This window comes from Pteronotus mesoamericanus, unplaced genomic scaffold (assembly GCF_021234165.1).
Source record: "Pteronotus mesoamericanus isolate MK-2021 breed Mesoamerican mustached bat unplaced genomic scaffold, CSHL_Meso_final contig_182, whole genome shotgun sequence".
NCBI lineage: Eukaryota > Metazoa > Chordata > Mammalia > Chiroptera > Mormoopidae > Pteronotus > Pteronotus mesoamericanus.
In genome coordinates, this window is record NW_026555078.1 from 4700185 (window position 1) to 4718147 (window position 17963).

A 17963-nucleotide genomic window follows, 5' to 3' on the forward strand; every position below is an offset into this window, starting at 1 on the left:
CCCAGTTTGCCCATCTGTTCAATTGGGTGGTTAGTGATTTTTAAGGTGCATGTGAATGGTTGTTATCTACAGAATTCTTTCTTTAAAGGAAATCTGTCTACACCCCATGTATAAACTAGATCAAAGTCGAGCAGGTCCAATTGAAGAGTGTGGATGAAGAGGGTGGGGACTGGGAGAGTCGGTGCGGAGCCCCACCCAACTCTCCCCAAACCCCAACCAAGAAGCCCCTGAGACGTCTCAGAAGAACCTCAGGGAGTTTAAAGTGCCTTTGCACTCGTCACTGGTGTTCTTTAAGAGTCCCTCCCAATGCCCTGGCCCAGGAGCTCAGTCAGTTAAGAGTGTTGTCCCGAAATGCCGAGGTTAAGGGTTTGATCTTTGGTCAGGGCATGTACAAGAAGCAACCAACGAATGAATAAACAAGTGGAACAAGAAATGGATGGCTCTCTCTCTCTACCACTTCCTCTCTTTCTAACATCAATTAAAAAAAAAAAGTGGGATCAGCAGCACATAATGAAACTGAAAACCATGTGAGCAGATGAGTCAGCCAAGGGATAGGTGGGGACAGAGATAATAAAAACCAGGACAGAGGTATTCTGGAAGCCACGTGAAGAAAGTTTGTAAAGGAAGAGGAAGTGGTCGGCTGCATTAAATTCTGTGAAAGGGCATAATTCCATGCATGCGAAATATCCAGAATAAGTAAATTCATAGAGACAAAAAGCAGATTGGTGGTTGTCAGGGGTTAGGGGGAGTGGGGAACAGCCGGTGACTGTTGGCTACAGGATTTTCTTTGGGGGCGATGAAAATGTCTTGGAACTTGAGAGAGGTGGTGGTTGCACAACATTGTGCAGGGACTAAATGCCACTGGATTGTATTTTAAAATGATAAATTTTATGTTATGTGGATTTCGCCCTAATAAAAAAATATTCTGTGAGAGACCAAGTATGCTGAGACTGAGAAATGACCGCTGGATTAGCAGTGGTGAGGTCACTGGTGGTCTGGACAAGAATTGTTTTGGGAAGCATAGAGCAAAAATCTAAAGAGAGTAAATCCGGGGGAGACTGGCCACGTGAGGGCTCAGCTGGGGCCACGGTTCTCACTGGAGATTCTGCCTCTTCACCCAGCTCCAAAGCAAGTCACACATTTCCTTTCTTCCATCCCTCAGCCTGATTCGTTTACCTCGGGGCTTGCCTGGCTGCAGCAGGTTACTTGTCTTTTTATACTTTCTTGCCAGCTTCTTCGTGCATTGAAATGGATGGTTTTGTCCAGTTTTACAATTTTTGCCAATTTTGTCGGTGTCTAATAGTATCTCATTGTGGTTCTTAATATGTAAACATATATATGTACATCTAGATATATGTATATAAATATGTATAAGTATATAGAATGGATATATACATATAAAATACACTTATTTTTTATTTTTAAGGGTTTTTTTCATTTTTTAAAAAATTTTATTTGTTTACTTTTAGAGAGAGGGGAAAGGAGGGAGAAAAAGAGGGAGAAAATCATCAGTGTGTGAGAGGTACATCAATCTCTTCTCTATCACACAGCGCCCACTGGGGGTCTGGCCCACAACCCAGGCACGTGCTGTAACTGGGGTTTGAACTGGCGCCCCTCTCAGTTCACAGGCCAGCACTCAGTGCACTGAACCACACCAGCCAGGGCTTTAAGGTATTTTCATGTAGTAAGGGTTCAGGGTATATTCAGGATATCCACATATTTCTTGGAAACAAGTTTCTCCTGTATTTTAAAACCTATTTTTTTCAGGGAAACATAACACATATGGAGGAAAGTACAAAATGCAAAGTATATATGTGTGCATATGTCACGTTGCCAGGGCCTCAGAGAGCCGTGGGTGTTCTTTCCTACCACAACCCTCTTCTCTCCTGAACGTAACAACGGTGCTGATTTTTGTGGTGACCGGGCCCCTATTTGTATACAGCTCTATCCCCTAACTTAGAACTACAGACGCGCGCACGCAAATGAGGGCATGTGATAACTGGTGAAATCTGAGTAATGTCTGCGATCTAGTTGATAACACTGCGGCAATGCTACTTTCCTGGGTTTGATATTGCACTACAGTTATGTAAGAGGGGAGAGGCTGGGTGAAGGATACACTAGACCACATCTTTTTTGAGACTTCCTGTGAGTCTATACTTAAAAAAATAAGAGTGCTCTTGTCTTTTAGAAATATACAGTGAAATGTTTATGGGTGGTGTATTAGTTTCCTGTTAATGCATAACAATCTGTCAAAACATAATGGCTTAATTGATAGTAAACATTTATTATCTTCCACAGTTTCTGTGGATCAGGAGACTGGCTACCAAAGCCTTCCCTCTGGTCCCCGATGATTCAGTTCTTCTGACACATAAAGTACACTCACTACCTCCCAAGGTCCTCAAAAATCTCACTGTATTGCAGCATCAACTCAAAGTCCAAAATCTCACTATATAAATCATCTTTGAGTTCCCCCAAGTACAGTTATTCTTCACCAGAAGAACTGTTAGGTAGGATAAATAGTAAACCAAGGCAGGGAGGAGGCGGGAGACTGACTCAGCAGTCCTGAGCCTGGTCCCACAATATTACCAGGTGCTCCCACCTCACAAGAAACACCATGCTAAGTGGGGAGGGCGACAGTCCTTGAAATTCTATGTATCGTTTCCACTATCTGGGAAAGGAAGCCTTTGAAACTGTGTATTCATCTCAAGGCCTGGAAGAGAAGGGGGCCACAGTGCCCAAAGAGTGAGCCCATAGAACTGCTTTGGTTAATTGCCTACCTTTGGTCACTGTCTGCTTTATGGGGGAGTCCCTAGCGATGACGAAAAGAGCCCATAGATAACTCTGGGTAACTGCCTCAACTCCAATTAACTGCTTCCTATCACATTATCTGTTTTATGAGAAGATGATCAAAGGTCGTCTGGAGCAAAGTAAGAATTTGGGCTAACAACTCCCACACATACTACGTTTGGGTAGTCATGTCCTCTTGGGGGAAGCTGGCACCACCTTTACCCATCAATCAATATGTAGCTTCTTCACCTCATCCCGCAACTATGTAAGTCCCCAAAACAAAGGACCTGATGCTTTTTGCCACCCTTGCTCTAGCCACCCCTGCTCTTGCCTTTCACCCCCATCCCCGCAAGGCCAGTTCTCTTCCATGAGAACGTATCACCAATAAACCCTGTTTTGGACGCTAATAGACTTGCCGATCTGTAATTCTTCACTGAGTTGGCAAGAAGAACCAAGTTTCTCCCCTGACGGAACTAAGAATTAAAAAGACAAATTATCTACCCTCGTGCCAACATACAGTAGTGACAGGCATAGGATAGATCTTCTTATTCAAAAAATGGGAGTAGAGGAGACACACACTGGCCTCTCGCAGTGGATTCTGAGACCCGGCAGGGCCATGTTCTTAGTTCTTTGCTTAGGGCTCAAGGCCTTTCCTTGGAGTCGCCTTCTGAGGCATCATTCCTTTTTCATGAAAGTTAGCCTGTCTTTACTACTGAGTAATTTCCTTAGACAACTTTCTGTCTATAAAATTTTGGGGATCCAAAGATCTCTTAATTTCTACTACCAATCCAAACTGGTGGTGTTTCTGCTAATACAATTCTCTTTAAAACTTTGTGGGTCTTTCTATAAAAACACAAACAAAAAAACTTTTTGTTTCTTTAACAAATCTCATTGGACTTTACTTTATTAGACAAATTATCACCCCCAAAATCTGAGGTAAGCTTCTTTCTACTTAGCTTTTATCTGGGCGTGCCTAAGAAGTCTTAGAAGCCTTATTGTTTGAGCAGATACCTGAGGCATTGCCTTAGATTTTTCTAATGAGTCAGGGAAGGATTTTACATTTCACCCTTGGTTTAATCTCTTAAACTGACTGACTGCGCTCACACCAGCAGCAGCACATATACTATTCATGTTTTTCTAACTTGTGCCCTGATGTTTTCCCCAAAGTCACTTCTAAATTTTAGCATTGTTTGCTATCTACAGAGTCTAGGAATTTTCAAACCTTGTAAGTTCTGACAACTCTAGAGTTATCTTTCCAGCTTAATTAACCTCTTTCCTCTTGCATTTTGCCTTAGGCTGCAAGAAGCAGCCAGGCGACACACTCCACCATCTGCCTGAGAAAAAAAAGCAATCCCCTTAGGACACCCGGTTAATTAGGTAGATTTTTTACTTTCCAGAGAGTGCGGTAAAACTTTCTGCCAATAAATATTAAGAATCTTCCTGTTTCTGATGATATTTTAATTTTCCTTTCAACTTTCACGGTCAGCCTCCCCTAAGCCCTGGGGGCCCTCCGTGGTTTCACTAGTGCTGCTCCAAGTCCTTCCTCTTTATGCGTCCACTGGCTGGCTCTCCCTCCAAGAAGCACACCCGCACCTTCCTCTTTCTCCTTCTCTCCCCTGTGGGCCTTACCTCTGCCTCTCTCTCCCCTAAGCTCCAAGGGTCCTTCTTTCGCTTCTGTGACTTATTTCCCAGGCCCATGCAGCCCAACGGGCTCACTTCTACTACCTCTGTAACTTTCTAAACAAATTCTCTCTTATAATTTGAAAAAATAAATAAATAAATAAAACACCTTCCAGTTTCCATCTCTGCCTGATCCCACATTTTTAGGTCTCTGTTACGGCAGCACCTACGTCAAGGTACCAGCCTCTGCAGCAGTCCTCTATAGCTTCACGATAAATTGTCCCAAAACTTCGTGGCTTCAACCGTGTAATGTTTATACGTTGTCTCCCACAGGGGTCTGGGAGCAGTTTGCCTTGGCAGTTCTGGTCCAGCTTCCCTCACGAGGGCCTCTGATGAGCTGTAGAAACCTAGAACCTTTTTTTTTTCCTGGCTGCTTGTCGTTTATCTTCCACTCTGTGCAAGGCACGCTGTTACGGGTGTCGGGAAGGCTCATGTGGGGTTGGGGTAGTAAAAAGCAGGCCCTCTCAACTTCCTTTTGGTGTTTTGATATCAAAGAACTCAACCACTTCTGCTTGCTGCAGGCTGCCTAGTCTGTGGGGTGGGGTGGGGGGAGTACAGAGGAGAGCCTGGCCCCTCTGGAAGTCTGGTGGCTGCTGGTGGCCACTCAGGATGGGGGCCTGGCGTTGGCTTTGTGGGCAGGCTGCCAGGCTGCTATCCGTGGCTGCCCCAGCCAGGCCACAGGTGATCGTGCTGCATGAGGCCTGGGGGGATTCTGAGTGACTGGGGTCTCCAACGCTGTGGCCTGAACGGGGGAGTGGTCTTTGTGAAGAAGCAGCTTGCCCCCCAGTGACTGGGTTGGCTTTGAGGAGGCCGGGGTGGTGGGGATATCTTCCCCAGGGTACTCAGCACTTTAACAGGAGCTAGGAGCTGTTCCTGGAAGTGGAACCCAGGCAACGCGGGGAGTAGAGGGTGACCCCGAGCTGAGCCGCTAAGGGATCGCTGCCATGATCTTGCTTGTGGGCAAGTGAAAACCATCAGGGAAGGGGAGGGCGCAAGGCCACAGAGACTACAGGAGGCCGCTCCACGGCCCTGACAGGCGGGGATCTAGAATCTTGACCGGGGCTGAAAGGTCTGCTTCTTACATGATGGCAAGTTGGTGCTGTCGGCAGGAGGCCTCTGTTCCTCTCCCTGGTGGGCTTCTCAACAGGGACGCGCTGGTGTCCTCATGGACTGGCAGCTGAACTCCCTCACCGGGGTCGGGACTAGGGCGAAGCCAGTGAGCCTCCTACAGGGAGAGACTGAGGGACCACTCTCGCCCAGGGTTGTACAAGTGCAGGGTCAGCCCCTGAGATTAAATGCCTCCCTAACTTTTGTGTGGTAGGTGCCTTGCTTACCTCAGCCTAGTCTCAGCCTTCTCCGACACACGGGCAACCCAAGAGACAATGAGGAAGCCTCAGTGCCTTCCATGGCTCAGCCTCAAGTCAGAAGCCACCACTTCCTCCATGTTTTACAGGTTACACAGAACAGCCCCCATTCAGTGTGGGAGAAGAATACACAAGGCCGTGAGTACCGCAAGGTGAGGATCACTGGGGATCATCTTGAGAGCTGATTCCCACCGATGAGATTCAGCAACATCTGGGATTTGCTCTAAAATAATCTGAACTGACGGGACTTGGTGAGAGTACAAATCGAACAAGTCTGACCACCAGTTGATCAATGTTGAGTGTGGTTGATTGGGTACATGGAGGTCCATTACGCTGTGCTGTCCACTCAACAGATGTTTGAGATTTTCCACAATAAAAAGCTAAAACAAACAAACAAACAAAGACTATGGGATATAAGGCGGCCGTTTTCCTGATCAGCCAGAGTGGAGCAGCTGTTGTTCCCAAACCCAAGGTCACCTTGTTCACTATGTCTCGTATATACTTCCGGCCCCCACACATGCTAGCCTCCCCCATTATCAATATCACTCACCAGAACAGTATTTTTTTTTTTTTTAATAAACCAAGGATGAACCTACATTGACACATCGTAATCACCCAAAGTCCAGAGCCTGCCCAGGGCTCACTCTTGGGGGCATACAGTCTATGAGTTTAGACAGAAGTAAAATGACACGTATCCATCGTTACGATGTCACACAGTACTTTTACTGCCCTGAAATCCTCTGGGCTCCACTTTTTCATCCCCCATCCCCACCCCTGGCAGCCACTGCTCTTTTTACTGTCTCCGTAGTTTGCCTCTATCAGAAAGTCATAGAGTTGGAATCCTACAGTATCCAGCCTTTTCAGATTGCCTCCTTTCACTCAGTAATAAGTGAAAATGTTCTCCATTCTTTTCACTGTACTACATAATTTTTAAAGACATATAATGACATACTGAAAGGACAAAAATTTACAGTAATAATAAACATTAATTTATGACAGTAGTTACTTCTGAGTGGAGGATGCAGGGACAGAGGGGCCTTCATGTATGATTTTTTAAAATTTAATTATTTTTAGACAGAGGGGAAGAGAGGGAGAAAGGGAAAGAAACGTCAATGTGTGGTTACCTCTTGCACACTCCCTACTGGGGACCTGGCCCGCAACCCAGGCATGTGCCCTGACTGGGAATTGAACCGGCGACCTTTTGGTTCGCAGGCCAGCACTCAATCCACTGAGCCACACCAGTTAGGGCCAGAAACAAATAGGGTAAAGCTGGAAGGTAGGTATATGAGAATTTGTTATTCTTTAGTTTTGTGTTTGAAATATTTCATAATAGCGAAGTAAATTATATCTAAAAAAGCCAGAATACCTACTGCTATTCAGCATTGTACTAAGAGTCTCAGCCAATGTGATAAAGCAAAGAGATATAAAACATGTTTTAAAAGATTTTATTTATTTTTAGAGAGAGGGGAAAGGAGGGAGAAAGAAAGGGAGAGAAACGTTGATGTGTGACAGGACACATCCTCTCACATACCCCTAAATGGGGACCTGGCCTGCAACCCAGGCATGTGCCCTGAATGGGAATCGAACCAGTGGTCTTTCAGGTCGCACCCGGCACTCAATCCACTGAGCTATACCAGCCAGGGCAAAACAAAACATTTCAAATCTTGCACATGATCCAAGCACTGCCACCCTGCCTGAAATAAGAGATCTTTTAGGGGACTTGGGTAAAGGATCTTTTTTTTTTTTTTTTAATAGCATTGAGAACATTTGTTCAAGGGTAGGAATAGTATGACGATACCAGAGCGTCTTCGCTGAATGATCTAAGGGAAGGTAAGAGGCTCTGAAAGTTTATGAGCATAAACCATCCGTGAGGATGAGGATTGGACTTACTCATACACTCTGCGTAATTTCTCATTGACTCAGGGATTGTTCATTCACTTACGGAAAAGCATGGAGGTATCAGGGAGCCTTTTATCGAGTACAGTGCTTTCTTGGCAATTTACTAATTCCTGTTTTGATTTTAAAAAATATTTCCTCAGCACTTTTAACCAAGTGCTTTGTTATAGAGAAAGAATGAAAAAGAGGAACTCCTTTTCTCATGTTAGCTATTTTTACACTTGAACGTACATTACTGTCTATGTGTTTTGCTGAACATCAAAAGCCAGCCTCACTATGCAATTCAGCCCTGGTTTGGGGAAGTCATGAGTTCCAGGATATCAGCCAAAGATTACAGTGGCTTTTGCCAACACCTTTTCATGCTCACTGAGGCTGAAGATAGATGTGACAAAAGGTAATACTGATAGTATTTCTTTGATTTACTGAACCACAAAATTGAAAAACAAGTTTTATTTGGGAGAGGAAGTATAAGAAAATGAAACAAGGTGAGACCAGGAACTTGATTCAACAAGTGATTTTCAGGGCGTGAGCTGAGGTCAGCCCAGACTCAGCCCAAAGTCTTAGACTCTTTCACCTGTGGCAACATCCAGAGACACACGTGGGCTGGAAATCAGATGAGCTGGGTTCAAGTCCTGCTTTGTGGCTAACTTGATCTATGATTCAGAAGTCCTATTTCCTTCAGCATCTCAATTTCTTTATTTGCAAAACCAGGGTCCTTGGTTATACCATCTCCAAAGTTATTCCAGTTCTAAAATTTTACATCCAAAAGCCAGAAAGGGATGTCATCAAACCTGGAAAGAAAGTTCCTAGAAGCTGAAACCAGATGGCTCTCTGGTCAGCTCTCACGCAATCACTAGTCAGCCAGCATTTGCTAAATGCTCATCATGTTTTGAGGGGCTGGATAAAAACACATAGTGGATCATTGTTAATGGACTAAGCAGTGATTACCGAGCAAGATGTGATGGAGGGCACCAGATCTGTCAAGAGCGTTTTGTTGGAGCTCCAGTGTCTTCCTCAGCAAGGCACTGGACAAAGCCCTTTTCTTGAAGATCATTCTCCAGGCAGGGGACTTTCTTGAAACCTTTAGCTTGAACTCTAGGGGAAACCTAGTCTTAAGGACGGGGAGGGAATGAGGAACCTTCAATTGCCCAGGTCCACCTTGAGCGTTAACTGGTGATTATGGCCTCTTGGTTACCTCCTTCAACAATGGATAAACGAACGTGGCATATCCTTACAATGAAATATTACTGAGCCATAAAAAACCGAAGTACTAACACACGCTACAACATGGATATCTCTAAAATATGCTAAGTGAAAGAAGCCAAACACAAAAGGCCCGTGATGCCCGCTTACATTATGGGCACTGTGCAGGAACGGCCAGTCTACAGTGATGGGAACCAGACATGTGGCCGCCTGAGCCTGATGGGCAGGTACAGGGGTGGCTGTGAAGGGGCACAAGGGCTCTTTGGGGCTGGTGGAAATGTTCTAAAATTAGGCTGTGGGGATGGCTGTTCAACTCTGTACATGTACTGTAAATCACTGAGTTATATACTTTAAATGTCCTATGACATAGCATTGTATCTCAGTAAAGCTGTTTTAAAAAATGAGACAGAGCCATTGCACAGTGCCTATGTTGAAGTAAAGTTACCAGCCCCTTTCCTTAACCAGTAAATAATTCTGAGATTATTTATATTTTATGGTTTTGGTTTTTTTTTTTAGTTAATATGTCCTTTTCTTCTGGGAATCAAACGATAGAAAATGGCAGTTATGGTAGTTGTTTTTTTTTTGTTTTTATCATTTTTCTCCAGATAGTAAAAAGTAAACATCCTGTGTTGGCTCTTGCAAGTTTGTGAAAACTGTACTGATCTGTGAAGTCCAAGGGTATGGGAAGCCGCAGACAGGCTGATCCGGTCAACTGGGAAGAGGTCTTAGGGATCACCAAGTTCAACTCTCTCATTTTCAAGATGAGAAAAAATGGAGGTTGTTGGTAGCTCATTCTGTTTCCATCCTCACTGCCGCCTCCAAGGTGCCTTTTTTTTTTTTTTTTTTTTAAGATTTCATTTATTTACTTTTAGAGAGGAAGAGAAGGAGAAAGGGCGAGAGAAATATTAATGTGTGGTTGCCTCTTGCGCATCCCCTACTGGGGACCTGGCCCGCAACCCAGGCATGTGCCCTGACTGAGAATTGAACGGGCAACTCTTTGGTTTGCAGGTCAGCGCTCAATCTCCAAGGTGCCTTCTAATTTCAGGAACTGAAGAACTCTTTATCAATCTGCCTACTGGTGCACACTAAGGTATGACATTCTGGGCAGGTCAGTGTTAAGAGGCTTCAGGCAGGACACAGGGAGGAATGCCTGGTTCCACTGGGCTGAGTTAAACTGAGTAAGTCACCCCACTTTGACCAGCCCATAACTTCACATGACAGTCAAAGGTTATGAAGTGCATCTGCCAACTGACAAAGAAGTGCTTACTGGCCTAAAAGGGATGTTGACTGTGTGGCTTGTTGACTGCGGTAACTGAGTTCTCCAAGACTCAGCAGTGGGGCATGTGACTTGTAGCCCTGGGGCTGGACTCCAACATCATGTTCTCGGTTTTACTCTTGATGCTAAAAATATACCATGTTAAAATGCCCAGACCCCCAAAAGTGAAGACACTCAGGGCATGCAAAGATTATTTAGGCATTTTTGTCTTTATTTATTTATACCCAGTCTTGTTCCAGAAAGGACTGAAAGCAGCTTTTGATGTAAAGGGAGAATGATGATAAAGTTATGTAAATATGGAAGTCATGTTCTGACCTGAAACCCAATTTTTTATTTAAAGTGTCTGTTAAACTATTGAACCGAAAATTTTATACTTCTTAGTCCTATAATACAGAGTATTGAAAAACAACTTATTGAGATATAATTGACATAACCAAAAATTCACTCTTTTAAAGGATGCAATTCAGTGGTTTTTAGTACATTCACAGTTGTGCACCCTTCACCACCATCTAATTTTAGGATATTCTGATCACCCCCCAAAAGAAACTCTCTACCTGTTAGCAGTCACTCTCCATTCTCTCTCAGTCCCTGGCAACCACTAATCCACTTGCCTATGAATTTGCCAATTGGACATTTCATGTAAAAGGAATCATACAAATATGACCTTTATAATAACTCCTTTAACTTATCATAATGTTTTCAAGGTTCATCCATGTTGAGTAAAATACTTTTTAAAAATATAAAGGAATCAAGAGAATGAGAAGACAAGCCACAGGCTAGGAAAAAATATTTACAGAAGACAAATGTGATAAAAAGACTATTATCCAACCCAATAAATTTAATAAAAATTTTAAATATATATATTCCCTGGAAAAAGCTATTCTAATTAAATAAAATTAAGGGAAAAGAAGACTATTATTCAAAAGATATAAAGAACTTTTAAAACTAAAAAATGCAGCAGGTGAGTAGGTGAGTGGGAAGAACTCTTAAAACTCAAAAATAATAAAGTGAGCCCTGACCAGTGTGGCTCAGTTGGTGGCGTGTTGTCCCGTGAACCGAGAGGTTGCCAGTTCGATTGCCGGTCAGAGCACATGCCTGGGTTGCGGGTTCAGCCCTAGGTTTGGGGGGCATACGAAAGGAACCAATCAATGTTTCTCTCGCACATTGACGTTTCTCTTTCTCTCTTTCCGCCTCCCCTCCCCTCCTCTCTCTCTAAAAATAAATCAATGAAATCTTTAAAAAAATAATAAAGTGAACAACCCAATTAAAAAACGAGCAAAAGACCTGAACAGACATCTCATCAAATAAGATACAGAGCCCTGGCCGGGCAGCTCGGTTGGTTGGAGCACAGCCCCGTGCACCTAAAGGCTGTGGGTGTGATTCCAGGTCAGGGCACAGAACTAGGTTGCAGGTTTGATTCCTAATTGGGGCGTGTACGAGCCGCAGCTGATTGATGTTTCTCTCTCATACCGATGTTTCTCCCTCTCTCATCTCAATCAATAAACGTATTCTTGGATGAGGATTAAAAAAAAGAAGATATAGAGATGGCAATAAACATGAAAAGATGTCCAACATCGTATGTCACTAGGTAATTGCAAATTAAAACAGTAAGATACCACTACACACCTATTAGAACTGCCAAAATCCCAAACCCTGAGGACACCAAATGCTGGTGAGGATGCAGAACAAGAACTCTCATTCGTTGCTGGAGAGAATGCAAAATGGTATAGGTACAATCACTTTGGAGGACAGTTTGGCAGTTGGTCACAAAACTAAACATATTCTTACCACATGATCCAGCAATTGCGCTTCTTGGTATTCCCCCAAGTGAGTGGAAAACTATGTCCATACAAAACCTGTACATGGATGTTTATAACAGCTTTATTCATAGTTGCCAAATCTTGAAAACAACCAAGATGCCTGTCAGTAGGTAGATAGATAAATAAGTGGCAGGACACCCAGACAATGGAATACTATTCAGGGCTAAAAATATATGAACTATCAAGCCACAAAAACACATGGGAGAAACTTAAATGCATATCACTAAGTGAAAGAAGGCAATCTGAAAGAGCTGCATACCACAGAATTCCAACTATGTGACTTTCTGGAAAAGGCAAACCTATGGAGACAGTAAAAAGATCAGAGGTTGCCAGGGGCTGGGTCGGGGAGGAAGGGATGTGTAGGTGGAGCACAGAGGATTTTTTAGGGCAGTGAAACTACTCTGTATGATACCGAATGATGGGTACATGTCATTATGGATTTGTCCAAACTCATAGGAGGTACACCACCAAGAGCGAACCCTAATGTAAACTCTGGACCTTGGGTGAGAATGAGGTGTCAATGAGGCCCATTGATTATAATAAATGCACCACTGTGATGCAAGATTCCGGTGGCTGGCAGGCTGTGTGCGTGTGCGTTGCAGGATGTGTGTTGGCGGGGGTGGTTGGGGTGGTATATGGGAAATCTGTACTTTCTGCACAATTTTGCTGTGCACCTAAAATTGTGCTAGAAAAAAGCAAATACACATAGTACAACCAAAAACTATTATATATACCTGACTTACCATGTATAAGTCATGGTGATTCCAATGTTGTGGATGGTCTTGCTGCTCTGCCCAGGTCCCCTTCTCTGGGCCTGTGGCTGTGTTGGCTGCTCGTTGCTCACTCTTCACCCTTCTCATTGGTTCCCACCGTGCGCTTGGCTATGAGAAGCTCTCCCCAGCCAGGAGATGCCTGGGAGCTTGCATTCTCCTTAACGGCCAGGGATTGATGAGTGTGGGTATGCAAGAGCTCAGCCCTTTTGCTTCTGGGTGGATCAACCTTTATGGTATAAGTCCTGCTCCAAAGCTCCTCTTGGGATCAGGCAGAGGCCCACCTCTTCCTGAACCCACATCTTTGCAGAGCTTTCTCCTTTGCTCTATTCCTTACCCCCACTCCCCTTCTAGGTTTCTCTCGAGATCAGCCCTCAACAACCCACTGGCACAACCCTCTGGCTGTGCGGCGGAGCTGATTCATGGCACCTCCTATCTTCCTGGTATAGCCTAATTTGTTTTGCAAAATAGTGCATGGAAAGTCATCTTGAAAAGGTCTTGTAATTTACTGCCCACAGTGTCACTGGACACAAAGACCTTAATTTATTTTTTTCTTTTTCTTTTTGCCATCGGTGGTTGAAGTCTTAGATCCATAGCATTGCTGAGCCTAATTCCACAAAAATCAAGTCTTTTCCTCACAAGAATAATGTTTTTACATTAAAACAGTGACTTTGGGGAAGAATTAACTAACAAATGTATAGAGTGAGAGAGTAAAGCAAGGTAAAGACTGGAGTGTGATGGCGATTTGCACGCTGTTTTGGAGGTGCATCTGGCCCTGGACAGGAGCCAGCGCTTTGTGCCTGGAAGGGATAGGGCATTCCAGGAAGAGGGAACTGCATGTGCCAAGGCCAGGAGGCCATTAGCTGGAGCGGAGTGAGTCACATGGCAGGAAATGAGGTCATGGGGACAGGCAGGAGTCAGCTGATGTCGGCTGAGCAGAATTTTATTTTGGGAAAAATGGAATGCTTTTTGAGCTGGGAACCATAATGAAAAGTTTTGGACATAGACAGCCATGAGGGTTGCACAAGAGTGTGAATGTAATTAAAATGGCAAAGGAAAAGAACAAGTAGTACTTGGTTAGAATAAAAACAAAGGTGTTGGGGGCCAGAGGGAAGAGCATCATTAAAGGTCCAGGGGGAAGGGAGAGTATGAAACATTAAACAAAAATCATCTGAAGTTTCTTCAAGGGAGGCTTCTGGGGTGCTGGCCAGGCTTAGTGTTTTTGTTTTTGTTTTTTTTGTTTTTTTAATCTGGGTGCTGGTAACCTAGATTGCTCACTTTGTGGGAGTTTATTGAGCTACAGTTTGTACATTTATAACTTGTGCATTTTTCGCTATGTATGTGTGAAGAATAAAACACAGGCCCAAAATGGTGGCACTCGTGTTAAAAGTCCAGGGTACCAAACACAGATTTCATATCTGAGCTCATTGCAGTTTCAGCTCCTCCTAGAAACATAATCTTAATTAACCAGTCTGGAATGTTCTGGTCCAGCACCATCACTGTCAACAGGCCCTCTCTGTCCCCCACAGAAAGAAGAAACAATCCACATGATAAAAACCCTTCCCCTTCTTGTCCCACAAAGCAAAGATGCTCTGTCCAAAAATAACCCCTTATTATCTTTTGGTAAGAGCTGCCTTGCCCCACCCTGCTTCTTATAAAAACACTGGCAGCAGTAGGGTGGTTACCAGAGAGAAGGGGGAGGCAGGGTTAGTGAACGGTGAAGGGAACCAAATATGTGGTTATAGAAGATGGTTTGACTTTGCGTCATGGGCACAGTGCAATATACAGGTCATATAAAAATGTATGCCTGAAACCTATATAGTTTTATTAACCAATGTCACCCCAATAAAAATAAATTAAAAATCAGAAAAAAATAATCCTTTATTTTCTTTCACTAATAGCTCCCTTGTCCCACTCTGCTTCCTATGAACACCTGCCATTTTGTATAGCCCCTCAGAGAGCTCTCTTAGTTGCTAGATGGGATGTTTCTTGATTCATAAATCACTTAAAAAACCCAATTAGGTCTTTAAATTTACTCAGTTGACATTTTTTAACATGTTGTACTTCAGTTGAAGTAATTACTTGCTTAAAAACAAGCTCGGTTTGCTTCTGGTGGGGAGAATGGTCTGTAAGGACCCTGGATCTTAGGCCAGCACCCAACACTCAGCGTTCACTCAGGAAATAGCTGACCCTTGACTGGAGCCTGTTCGTAGTTTTTTCATTACATGTATTAATTCATCTGACCTTTACGGCAACATTATGAAGCACAGAGAGGTGAAGTTGCCGGAGGCGGTTAGGCATGAGCGGAGCCCAACAGTAGGCCAGACAAAGAAGGTCACGGGGTGGAAAGCCCCAGGTGCCCAGCAATGGACAAGAGCAGGTTGAGGCCTCAATCCCAGGGTGACCTTTCCACCCTGAACACTTCCGGGGGCAACAGGGGGTCGGAGAATAGGTTTATATGACCCCCATTCAAGCCCTTGCCTGAACACTCCCTTCAGGCGTTATGCCTCAGAGATAACATCTAGGCCTCAGCTGTATGTGTTTTTGCTCCGGGCCCTGAAAAGCAGCAAAACCAGGTGGGGCAACAGCCACAATGGGGTCAGGACCAGCTACAATGACTAATGACCCCTTGCCCTGGTGCTGTGGAGACCACAGCCCCTCCACATGCAACAAAGAATGATCCAGCCCCAAATGTCAGCAGTGCTGAGGCGAGAAACCCTGCTCTAGACCTAACCTATTTTTTCACACTCTCCCCAACTCCTGTTGCTGTATAATGCCTTTTTCAATATAAAAGAATATGCTCATTCTTGTCCTTAGAAACTGTAAAGATTATACATAATTTGGAAATGAGACGGTACCAAACATTGGCTAAGGAAACATAGTCCACTCTACGCCTTCCTCCTCGTTTGTCAGGTCCCTCAGAAATACGTTATCGTCTACGATTGTTGTTGCTTGTCGCCTTCCATTATTTTATCTGTGTACTCGCCATCGTCTACTTTGCCTTTTCCACGTATCGATATACCACGTACGGAAATTCCGGGCCATGCTGTCTTTTGACTGACATCACCCACTTGCTATGCTTCATTTTCCCTTCATGTCACATTTCCTTTGTTGCTAGAGAAAATAGTGTGACTGGATTTTCCCCTTCCGCCTGTCTCCTGACAGGGTCTTCACCCATTGGCCCAGGTAACTTACACATGATTCAGAGATCTTTCGAGAACAAAGCTGCTGGCTTTTTCAGACTCACGTCTTAACAAACTGATGAAGCACCTGTAATACAAATCTTCGAAACATTTCTACTATTTTTCTTTTTCTGTAATCTGATCTTTAGTCTTATCTGTCAGGATTGGCAGCTGTCCTTTCTCAAAGTATGTCAGAACGTATTTGCTGATACATCTGATGAGGGGTTAATATCCAAAGTTTATAAAGAGCTTATAAAACTTAACCCCCCAAAAACCTAATGATCCAGCTAAAAAATGGGCAAAGGACCTGAACAGACACTTCTCTGAAGAGGACATACAGATGGCCAATAGACTTATGAAAAGATGCCTAATGCCACTAATCATCAGAGAAATGCAAATTAAAACCACAATGTGATATCACCTCACACCTGCCAGAATGGCTGTCATCAATAAATCAACAAACAGTAACTGCTGGTGAGGATGTGGAGAAAGGGGAACTTTCATGCACTGTGGGTGGGAATGCAGACTGCTGCAGCCACTGTGGAAAGCAGTATAGCAGTACCTCAAAAAATTATAAATGGCATTTGCCATGGACATGACCACGGAACATTTTCTATGTTGCTAGCATTCGGCCAATTGGAAACATTTTATTAACCCTTACCTATTTTCACTGCCTAGATCAGCACTGTCCAATATAAATATAATACAAGTTATATGTGATTTGGTAATAACCATTGGTAATCAGTGAGATTTTATAATAGCTGTCTTAGATATTTGGAGTCTTCCAGATGTCCTCTGTCTAGCTAATCCTTCTAGATTTTTAGTGCCTGAATAGTGTGTGATCACATGATCATCTCTATTCCTGTTATATAGGACTGACTGTCACGGCAATGGGATTGAGCAAACAAGGGATTAAGACTCAAACTCAGGAGGAACCAAGGCAGTGGAAGGACTCAGAATTTGTGAAATTCCTTAGATAAAAATGTATTAACTTTAAATAATTGTGCCTATATTAAAGATAATTTTTAAAAAATCCTTTACACTTAAAAAAATTAAAAATGGAACTACCTTTTGACCCAGTGATCCCACTGCTGGGAATTTTTCCGAAGAAACCCAAAACACTAATTTGAAAGAATATATACACCTCTACGCTCATTGTCGCATCGTTTACAATTGCCAAGATTTGGAAGCAACGTCAATGTCCATTAGTAGATGAGTGGATAAAACAACTATGAGACATTTACACAATGGAATACTACTTGGCCATAAAAAAGATGAAAATTTTACCCTTTACGGAAGCATGGATGGCCCTGGTGAACATTATGCTAAGTGAAACAAGCCCGCCAGAGGGTTCTAGACAAATACCATGTGATTTCACTCATATGTGGAATCTAATGAACAAACTGACCTAACAAGAAAATGGAGACAGACTCATTGATAGAGAGCAGGCTGACAGCTCTGGGTGGGGGCGGGTTGGGGAGTGGAGGGATAGAGCAAAAAAGAAAAAGAACTCATGGACATGGACAACAGTGTGGTGACTGAGGGAGGGTAGGGGGTGGGTGGAGGTGGAAAAGGGTATGGGGGGATAAATGGTAATGGAAAAATACAATGAAAAAATATAACATACCTTTGGAATGTCGAATAATCGCCTTCTTCCAGACCCTTCTGAGCACAACTTTCCACCAGAGCAGGAGACCACAGAACTCCTCTTTGTTATCTTGTTGCCCAAATACCATCTCTATGTGCTGTAAATGTTAACTATCCTGTAGCCACCAACATAAATCAAGTATGTGTCTCTGTTTTATCCTTTATCCAGCCTCAGAGAGTTCCCCAGTTTGCTTTGTCCTGCCTCCCTAATCTACCACCGAAGAATTTTATGTAACTTTCCTAACGTCTCCTGCTTTGATTCTAATGTAGAAAGTGAACTGCAAAATTGCCATTCTTCTGACCATTTTCTCAATCTGTTTAGATTTTGCTTCCCTGCA

The 17963-nt window shown here is 43.5% G+C and overlaps 1 pseudogene; it reads right to left on the bottom strand.

Annotated features, from left to right (window-relative positions):
• Nucleotides 1–15664: 15664 nt before the first annotated feature.
• Nucleotides 15665–16090, bottom strand: LOC129066069 (single-stranded DNA-binding protein, mitochondrial-like; annotated as a pseudogene).
• Between the last annotated feature and the right edge of the window lie 1873 nt (nucleotides 16091–17963).